At 39.6% G+C, this 9230-nt stretch overlaps 1 pseudogene; it reads left to right on the forward strand.

Moving 5' to 3' along the window:
* The first annotated feature begins 4726 nt into the window (after positions 1–4726).
* Positions 4727–7766, forward strand: LOC149749718 (pre-B-cell leukemia transcription factor 2 pseudogene; annotated as a pseudogene).
* The last annotated feature ends 1464 nt before the right edge of the window (positions 7767–9230 follow it).

The raw sequence follows: 9230 nt of genomic DNA on the forward strand, positions 1-9230 counted from the left end.
AAAATCACAAGACAGAACAAGGTTACCATTACGGAGGCACTGAGACTCAGACAAGTGCCCTTGGGGAGTTAATATGGTTAAGGTTATCCATGTTAAGCAACGTCTTACAAAACATTCTATCTTGAGTATTACTTCTATTTACAAGAATGGGCTAATTCATTTATGTCAAACGTGGCTTTTGGGTATTCAGTTTTTTTTAATGTCACCAAAATTATCTCAGAGGAGCAGCTCTGATGGGTCAATCATTGCAGATGGTAAATGCTTTGTTAATTATACAGAAATTTAGAAACAATTGTAGAATGTCTTGCCTCAGGAGAAATTTCTGTCTTCCTGTTTGAGAGCCGTTTCTCCCAACCGAATTAATTTTGTGTTTGTGAACAGATAAGAATCTCAGCCACGTGGTAGAAATAACTCCTTGCTCCTTGCTCAAATACGCAAGTGTAAATAAGCAAAGGATATCACAAATAAACAATGCCATTCTTTTTAAATAATGCAGTCTGTGTAATTAGGAGTATGCAATTACAACAGTGTACAGCTCTCAGTGTAACAATTAGGTTTTCAGTAAAATGTAATTTGTTCCAATGTAAATGTTTTTCCTCAATTCAGAAGATTCCCTTGAGTTGTTTCAATAAGCGTATTTCTGCAAAGACATGCAGTAGTGCACTATGTTCCAATATACAAATCAAAGAGGACAACTATATTGTAATAAGCTACTGAAATTTTTGAAGTATGGGTTACCAGTGTTGTTTTGAGATAGGAAAGTAGGGGCGATCACTTTCTGGGAACTGTTGACATACAAGAATGTCTATGCGGTAGATATAAAATATAGATGATAAAATTACTATATATATAAAAATTATTATATATATATACTATATATATATAAAATTAGTATATATATGTGTATATATATTCCTTTTTATGGAAGTCACAGGTATGTATATATACCTCTTTGTGATGTGACTTCCACAAAAAGGTAGAGTCTTGAATCTGGGCTGGCCTTGTAACTTGCTCTGACCACTCTGGTGTAAATGATGGTATTTGACTTTTGAGGCTAGGTTTTAAGAGACCTTGGAATGTGGTCCTGAGGTCACCATGCAAAGAAGGTAGACTAGCTTATGGAGGAGGAGAGGCAGGTGGAGAAGAGGCCCCCAGTGACAGCCCACAGCAACTGGCGAACATGTGAATGAGGTCTCTTGGGTCTTCTAGCCTCACTGACCCCTAGCTGAATCCTGGGAGCTGAGTAAGCTCAGGTGAAATATGCAGGTGAACTGTCCAGTCAACAAACAGAATTGAGAGAAGTAGCTAATTATTGTTGTTTTAGCTTCTAAATTCTATAGTGGTTCTATGCAGCAAGGCCAATTGAAATAGTTGAGTTTTCCCTTATCACAGTGTTTGGTGCCACTGTTTAACTGACTTTGTTTTCCCGGTCAGTTAGGAACTTATAAAGTTTACATACGGAATTGTGAAACACCATCACATTTTTAGTAGAAAGAAAAATGACTGAGAAAAACAGAACCTTAGTACAGTAACATTCAAAGTAAATTAGAGACTAGAGATCATCTAGTTCAATAGATTGAAAAGCGTACTTTTCGGATTACTAAAACAGGGAGGATGAAGATATTCTTTAGGGCTATTCCAGTGGGTATGATGGAGGAAGATGGTCTGGATTTCTCATGCCAGGTTCAGCCATACCAGCTCTATTTTTATTTGTTGTATTCCCACGTGCAGAAGTAATTCTCTGAGATAAAAAATGTAAAACCACTGCAGTCCAGCTCTCAGACTTTCCAGAGGAACACGTTAAGGCCCAGAAAGAAGACGTAATCAGTGTGAAAATTTACCCTCAGTATGACAAAATACTTCATCATAATGATGTTAATTTGTTTGTTGCACACGAGTGGTAGCTAAGTGTAAAACCCCTCACTGATTTGGCTTCTATCTACTTCTCTAGCATTCTTTCTGTCTCAGTCTCATGGGTCATCAGACTCCTACCTTGAAACTTTCTTTCCCCTAACTCAACCATGGAGCTCTAATACCACGTACAAGTTTCTTTCTCCCCATCTCCCTGTCTTAGAACGTGGTGTATTGCTCCATTCTGCCTGAATCATCTCTATTAGGAAACCTTCTCAGCATCGCCCCTTCCCCATCAACCCAGGCTGTGTTGGGTGTCCTCTTTAATATTTCAATTGCCTCGTCTTTCTTTGCATCACAAATATGAAGGCCTACAGGTTGTAGTAAACTTGTGTTTGCTTTTCTTGTACTAAAGACTGAAAGACTCTGAGGGCAAGAAACATGACAAATGTTTGGTATCCCCAGGGCCTGGCATAAACAGAAGGCATGCACCAAATATGTGTGGAGTGAAGGGACAGATGAATGAATCAATGAAATTTCTAAGTGAATGAGGGGTTTCTCTTTCACCAAAAGCATCAAATGAAAGATGAACTACACGCCAGTAATGTTAATGTTGGGATTAAAAGGGAAGTGGGAGAAAGATTGTGAAGGGCCTTTTATATCACGTGTAATAGGAGGACTAGAGAAGATTTTAAGCAGGGGAGGATACAAAAAAGTACCTTTAGAAAGATCTTTCTGGCTGATCTGTGGAATTGTAATTTCTTAACATGCAAAATTAGAAATAAAGAGATCACTTAGGAAGCAGGAAACTTTCAGTCATTTTGCGTAGTTTCACCAATTAAAAAAAGTGAGAAGTAAAAGAAAAGTGGGATTTGGAAGCAGAAGCCCTGAGTTTAAATCCTGACATAGGGTATGGCTTCTACCATACACCCTAGGTCCATTATGTATTTTCTGAGATCCTCAGTGTTTTCACTTGTGAAATGAACATTATAATTCAAGCTTAACAGGAATAAAAAGATTAAATGGGGAAACATGGTGGTGTATTGTAAACTATAATGCATTAACTAAATATGAGTTATATGATTGAAACCGATAATTTTCATTTTAAGCTGCTATAGTGACATCTTTTTAACCCCCAAATCCTATGAATTTAAGTTTTATATTTAGCATTACAGAGACTCTACTAACATATATCTGGTTGGTTCTCACTACACTACAACACTAAACTGGAAAAGCACACAATAAATGGAAAATATCCCAGTAAGAGGAAGAATCCTTGAAATCAGTTATCATGCTTATTTGAAAACTATTTGTTCCAGTTGTCTATTGCCATGTGCAAATCACTCCAAAATTTAGTGTCATAAAAAACAACTAATTATGCTCATGGATTCTGTGCGTCAGGGGTTTGGACAAGATACAGTGAGAATGGTCTGTCTTTGCCATATGATGTCTGAGACCTCAGCTGGGGAGATTCAGATGACTGAAGGCTAGAATTATGGGGAGGTTTTTAAACTCACATTTCTGAGGCTTGGACTGGGAAGATTGAAAGGCTGCGCACAGCTGGGCCTATTGGCAGCCTTCATGGAGCCTCTCCATGTGCCCTGGGCTTCTCTCTCTATGGCTATCTTGAGGTAGTCAAACTTCTTACTTGCAACAAGAACAGGTGTTCTCACAAACAAAACAGCAGGTGCATGGACATTTGTCACTTAGCCTCAGAAATTACGTAGGGTCACTGCCACTGTACCATATTGATCAAAGCAGACCCAGGGCAATCGAGAGATTCAAGGAGAGGAGAAAAAGCCCTCACTTTTAATGGGAGGCATTCATGGACATGTTTTAAAATCTCCACACTGTTTCACGGATGGAACTTAAGAGGTGAATTTTTTAAGTAAAATATATGCTGATCAAACCACATATTATCCACATGAAAGTCATTGAAAAGAAAATAAGGATTTCCTTTGAACTTTAGTTTTTGTTTTTCTGATGAATTTTTCCCAGTGTTCCTCAATAAAATTGAGGTAGAGCGAAAAATGTAGTCCCCTGCAACACTGAGTAGGTCTGATCTTGCAAATTTATGTAAATTTTATAGTAATAATAATGCTTTCAATAATGATTGAGATAATTACAGATATTATTAAATAACAGTTCAAAGTGGTATACAAATCGATTTACATATATTACAAGCTCACAACTTTAAGATGTACATACTCTTATTTTAGAAATAAACTAATGAGGTTAGATGTTAAGAAATTTTTCCAACTTTTCTGTGTAATAAATAAAAATTTAAAATAGGTAATAAAATTTTAAATATCATTTTATAAACTTCAAAAAATGCATATTAAAAAGCAAAACAATAAACCCTCTTTAAACTAAAGTTAGAGCCACATGCACAGAGAATGTGAAAGTTCCTGGTAGAGGCAGCTAAACCAGACTGAAGAAATAAGAAGTTCCCTAGAGGGAATGGCATCTGAACTTAACCTTAAAGAGTAAGTAGTATTCATCTGGACAGCAGAGTAGACCATTCTGGTTTAAGAATGTAAATTAAGGGAGTGGTGAGAGACCTTGCTGGAGAGGTAGGCAAGAGTTAAATAACTGAGGAACTTACTTGTCACATTATATGTATTAGCTTTTATTTTCTAGTTAATGGGTGTAGTGCCCAAACATGGTAGTTTGTCTTGGACATCCTAGTCTGCCTATTGTTGCAGAACAATTAGTAACTGTGCCCCTTTCACTCACAAAATGTTCTAATTTCCTGTGGAAACAGAAGAATGGAGTGGCCCCTCTACCAGTCATCAATATTCTTTACAAAGAGGAAAGACATTTTTGACTTATGATTTAGAGATGATTTGCAAGGCCCTGGAAAGAGTGAAATTGATCAAGAAAGTTTTAGGGTTGACTGCAGAGATTCATGGGAGAAATTTTGAGATACTGAATTGTAATAGGAATAAGATGAAAGGTACAGATTGTAGATACCTAACCACATTTGTTGACTGGCTAGATGTAAAGAATGAAGGAGAGAAAAGAGGCAGCCCTGTCTCCTAGATGTTTTATGTAGGTGACTAGGTGGTTGTTAGATCTGAAACTGAGGTAGAGAACATCTTCCCTGTCATCTGTTTTGGGTTTATTATTGGTGATGGGTTTGGAGTGAGTGATAAAACCCATCTTAAAGGATATATACTTTGTATGAATAAAATGAGACTTCTTGGATTTTATATAGAAATTAATGCTAAAAGTAAAATAGAACAAGTATAAGAAATGAGGTGGATTTGATAGGGTACAAAGAAAGCAGCTTTATTCTTCTTTCCCACTATATTCTCTGACCTGAAATTTCAGGTTGGTCCTCAAAGCTTTCCCAGTAATTTCCAAGGTTTCGACAAACGCCCTCATTAAAAATGCCCAGTCCACACACAGCTGCACTTGGGCGTCCTTTCTCTCTCTGACTCCATTTTCTCCGCAGCCGGGGGCCGGGGTCTCCTGTGGGGTGCCCAGCGGTACCCCAGATCTCCCTTCAGGGCCAGGATGAACCCCGGGGAGAGCCGGGAGCAGGGGAGATGGGCGGGGATTGGGACGGAGGGAGCAGCACACCCAGCGAGTTTGGGAGGGAAGTAACCAGGTGGGGTCGGGGGTGGGGGCTTGGATTGGTGGGTGGGGAGCCTGGGGGCCCTGGCGAACCTCTGGGTGGCGGAGACCCTGGTGGGGGTAGCGGGGTGTGGGGAGGTCACGGGGACATTCTGCAGCAGGTAGGGACCATCACCGACCAGAGCCTGGGCAAGCGAGGCCTAGGCCAAGAAACACGCCCTAAACTGCCACCAGATGACGCCTGCTCTCATTAACGTCCTTCATGAAATCGAGGAGAAAACCGCCCTCAGCATTCGAAGCTCCCAAGAGGAAGAGCCTGTGGACCTACAGCTGATGCACTTGGACACCATGCTTCTGGCAGAGGGTGTGGCCGACCCTGAGAAAGGGGATGGCTCAGGGTCAGCAGCTGCCACCACTGCAGCCTCCTGGGGAGGTGTGTCCCCTAACAACCCCATCGAACACTTGGACTATCGCAGCAAACTTGCCCAGGTCCACCACATGTACCACTCGGAGCTGGAGAAGTATGAGAAGGCATGAAGCAAGTTCACAGCCCACCTCATGAAACTGCTGAGGGAGCAAAGCTGCACGCAGTTCATAGCACCCAAGGAGACGGAGCACATGGTGAGCGTCATCCACCGAAGTTCAGCGCCATCCAGAGGCAACTCAAGCAGAGCCCCTGCAAGGCAGCCATGATCCTGCATTCCGGTTCCTGGATGCCAGACGAAAAAACCGTAACTTCAGCAAACAGGCCACTGAGATCCTGAATTAGTATTTCTACTCCCACCTGAGTAACCCATATCCTAGTGACGAGGCTAAGGAGGAGCTTGCCAAGAAGTGCGGAATCACTGCCTCTCAGGTCCCCAACTGGTTTGGCAACAAGCAGATGCGCTATAAGAAAAATACTGGAAAGTTCCAAGAGGAGGCAAACATCTAGGCCATCAAGACTGCTGGTGAAGCCATCTGGTTCTGGGCTTTTGTTTGTTGGAAGATTTTTAATCACAGTTTCAATTTCATTACTTGTGATTGGTCTGTTCATATTTTCTGTTTCTTCCTGGTTCAGTCTTGGAAGGTTATACCTTTCTAAGAATTTGTCCATTTCTTCCAGGTTGTTCATTTTATTGGCATAGAGTTGCTTGTAGTAGTCTCTTAGGATGCTTTGTATTTCTGCGGTGTCTGTTGTAACTTTTCCTTTTTCACTTCTAATTTTATTGATTTGAGTCCTCTCCCTCTTTCTCTTGATGAGTCTGGCTAATGGTTGATCAATTTTGTTTATCTTCTCAAAGAACCAGCTTTTAGTTTTATTGATCTTTGCTATTGTTTTCTTTGTTTCTATTTCATTTATTTCTGCTCTGATCTTTATGATTTCTTTCCTTCTGCTAACTTTGGGCTTTCTTTGTTCTTCTTTCTCTAGTTCCTTTAGGTGTAAAGTTAGATTGTTTATTTGAGATTTTTCTTGTTTCTTGAGGTAGGTAGCTATAAACTTCCCTCTTAGAACTGCTTTTGCTGCACCCCATAGGTTTTGGATCATCGTGTTTTCATTGTCATTTGTCTCTAGGTATTTTTTGATTTCCTCTTTGATTTCTTCAGTGATCTCTTGGTTATTTAGTAATGTATTGTTTAGCCTCCATGTGTCTGTGTTTTTTACGTTTTTTTCCCTGTAATTGATTTCTAATCTCATAGCATTGTGGTCAGAAAAGGTGCTTGATATGATTTCAATTCTCTTAAATTTACTGAGGCTTGATTTGTGACCCAAGACGTGATCTATCCTGGAGAATGTTCCATGCGCACTTAGGAAGAAAGTGTAATCTGCTGTTTTTGGATGGAATGTCCTATAAATATCAATTAAATCTATCTGGTCTATTGTGTCATTTAAAGCTTGTGTTTCCTTAGTAATTTTCTGTTTGGATGATCTGTCCATTGGTGTAAGTGAGGTGTTAAAGTCCCCCCTATTATTGTGTTACTGTTTTAGAACTGTTAGCAGTTGCCTTATGTACTAAGGTGCTCCTATGTTGGGTTCATATATATTTATAATCGTTATATCTTCTTCTTGGATTGATCCCTTGATCATTATGTAGTGTCCTTCCTTGTCTCTTGTAACATTCTTTATTTTAAAGTCTATTTTATCTGATATGAGTATTGCTACTCCAGCTTTCTTTTGATTTCCATTTGCATGGAATATCTGTTTCCATCCCCTCACTTTCAGTCTGTATGTGTCTCAAGGTCTGAAGTGGGTCTCTTGTAGACAGCATATATATGGGTCTTGTTTTTGTATCCATTCAGCAAGCCTGTGTCTTTTGGTTGGAGCATTTATTCCATTCAAGTTTAAGGTAATTATTGATATGTATGTTCCTGTGACCATTTTCTTAATTGTTTTGGGTTTGTTTCTGTTGGTCCTTTTCTTCTCTTGTGTTTCCCACTTAGAGAATTTCCTTTAGCATCTGTTGTAGAGCTGGTTTGGTGGTGCTGAGTTCTCTTAGCTTTTGCTCATCTGTAAAGCTTTTGATTTCTCCATTGAATCTGAATGAGGTCCTTGCTGGGTAGAGTAATCTTGGTTGTAGTTTCTTCCCTTTCATCACTTTAAGTATATCATGCCACTCCCTTCTGGCTTGTAGAGTTTCTGCTGAGAAATCAGCTGTTAACCTTATGGGAGTTCCCTTGTATGTTATTTGTCATTTTTCCCTTGCTGCTTTCAATAATTTTTCTTTGTCTTTAATTTTTGCCAATTTGATTAGTATGTGTCTCAGCATGTTTCTCCTTGGGTTTATCCTATATGAGTCTCGGCAATTCCTGGACTTGGGTGGCTATTTCCTTTCCCATGTTAACGAAGTTTTTGACTATAATCTCTTCAAATATTTTCTCGGGTCGTTTCTCTCTCTCTCCTCCTTCTGGGACCCCTATAATGTGAATGTTGTTGTGTTTAATGTTGTCCCAGAGGTCTCTTAGGCTGTCTTCATTTCTTTTCATTCTTTTTTCTTTATTCTGTTCCACAGCAGTGAATTCCACCATTCTGTCTTCCAGGTCACTTATCCATTCTTTTGCCTCAGTTATTCTGCTATTGATTCCTTCTAGTGTATTTTTCATTTCAGTTATTGTATTGTTTATCTCTGTTTGTTCTTTAATTCTTCTAGATCTTTGTTAAATATTTCTTGCATCTTCTCAATCTTTGCCTCCATTCTTCTTCCGAGGTCCTGGATCATCTTCACTGTTGTTATTCTGAATTCTTTTTCTGGAAGATTGCCTATGTCCATTTCATTTAGTTGTTTTTTGGGGGTTTTATCTTGTTCCTTCATCTGGTACATAGCCCTCTGCCTTTTCATCTTGTCTATCTTTCTGTGAATGTCGTTTTTGTTACACAGGCTGCAGGATTGTAGTTCTTCTTGCTTTTTCTGTCTGCCCTCTGGTCGCTGAGGCTATCTCCAGACAGCTTTATTACCTCAAAGGCATCTCATCTTAAACCAATAGCATCGGTTGGTGGAAAAAAAAAGTCCAGATCATAGTTTCATAGTGTTAATACTCATCCAACTTAAATTTCCTCTATACCAGGTTGGGCCAACTTATACTCAAAGTCTGCAGTGAGCTGGCTGAGCTAACGGTGAGAATGGGAAAAGGGACTGGGGGCACCCTTAATTTCTCTCCTCTTCCCCCAACTTATTCTTCTTCACATCTTCCTCTACTATGCTGATTCTTGGTCCTCCAGGGATGGGCAGAAGAGCAAAGTGAAATTAGGACAGACAAAGTGTTGCATGAGAGAATTGTAAGTTTTACCAGGGTTCTCTGGATGAAGAATACTTCTACATTAT

Source organism: Delphinapterus leucas, chromosome 3 (assembly GCF_059928025.1).
Source record: "Delphinapterus leucas isolate spDelLeu-1000000601 "Yukka" chromosome 3, BTC_Dleu_Yukka2, whole genome shotgun sequence".
NCBI classification, from domain to species: domain Eukaryota; kingdom Metazoa; phylum Chordata; class Mammalia; order Artiodactyla; family Monodontidae; genus Delphinapterus; species Delphinapterus leucas.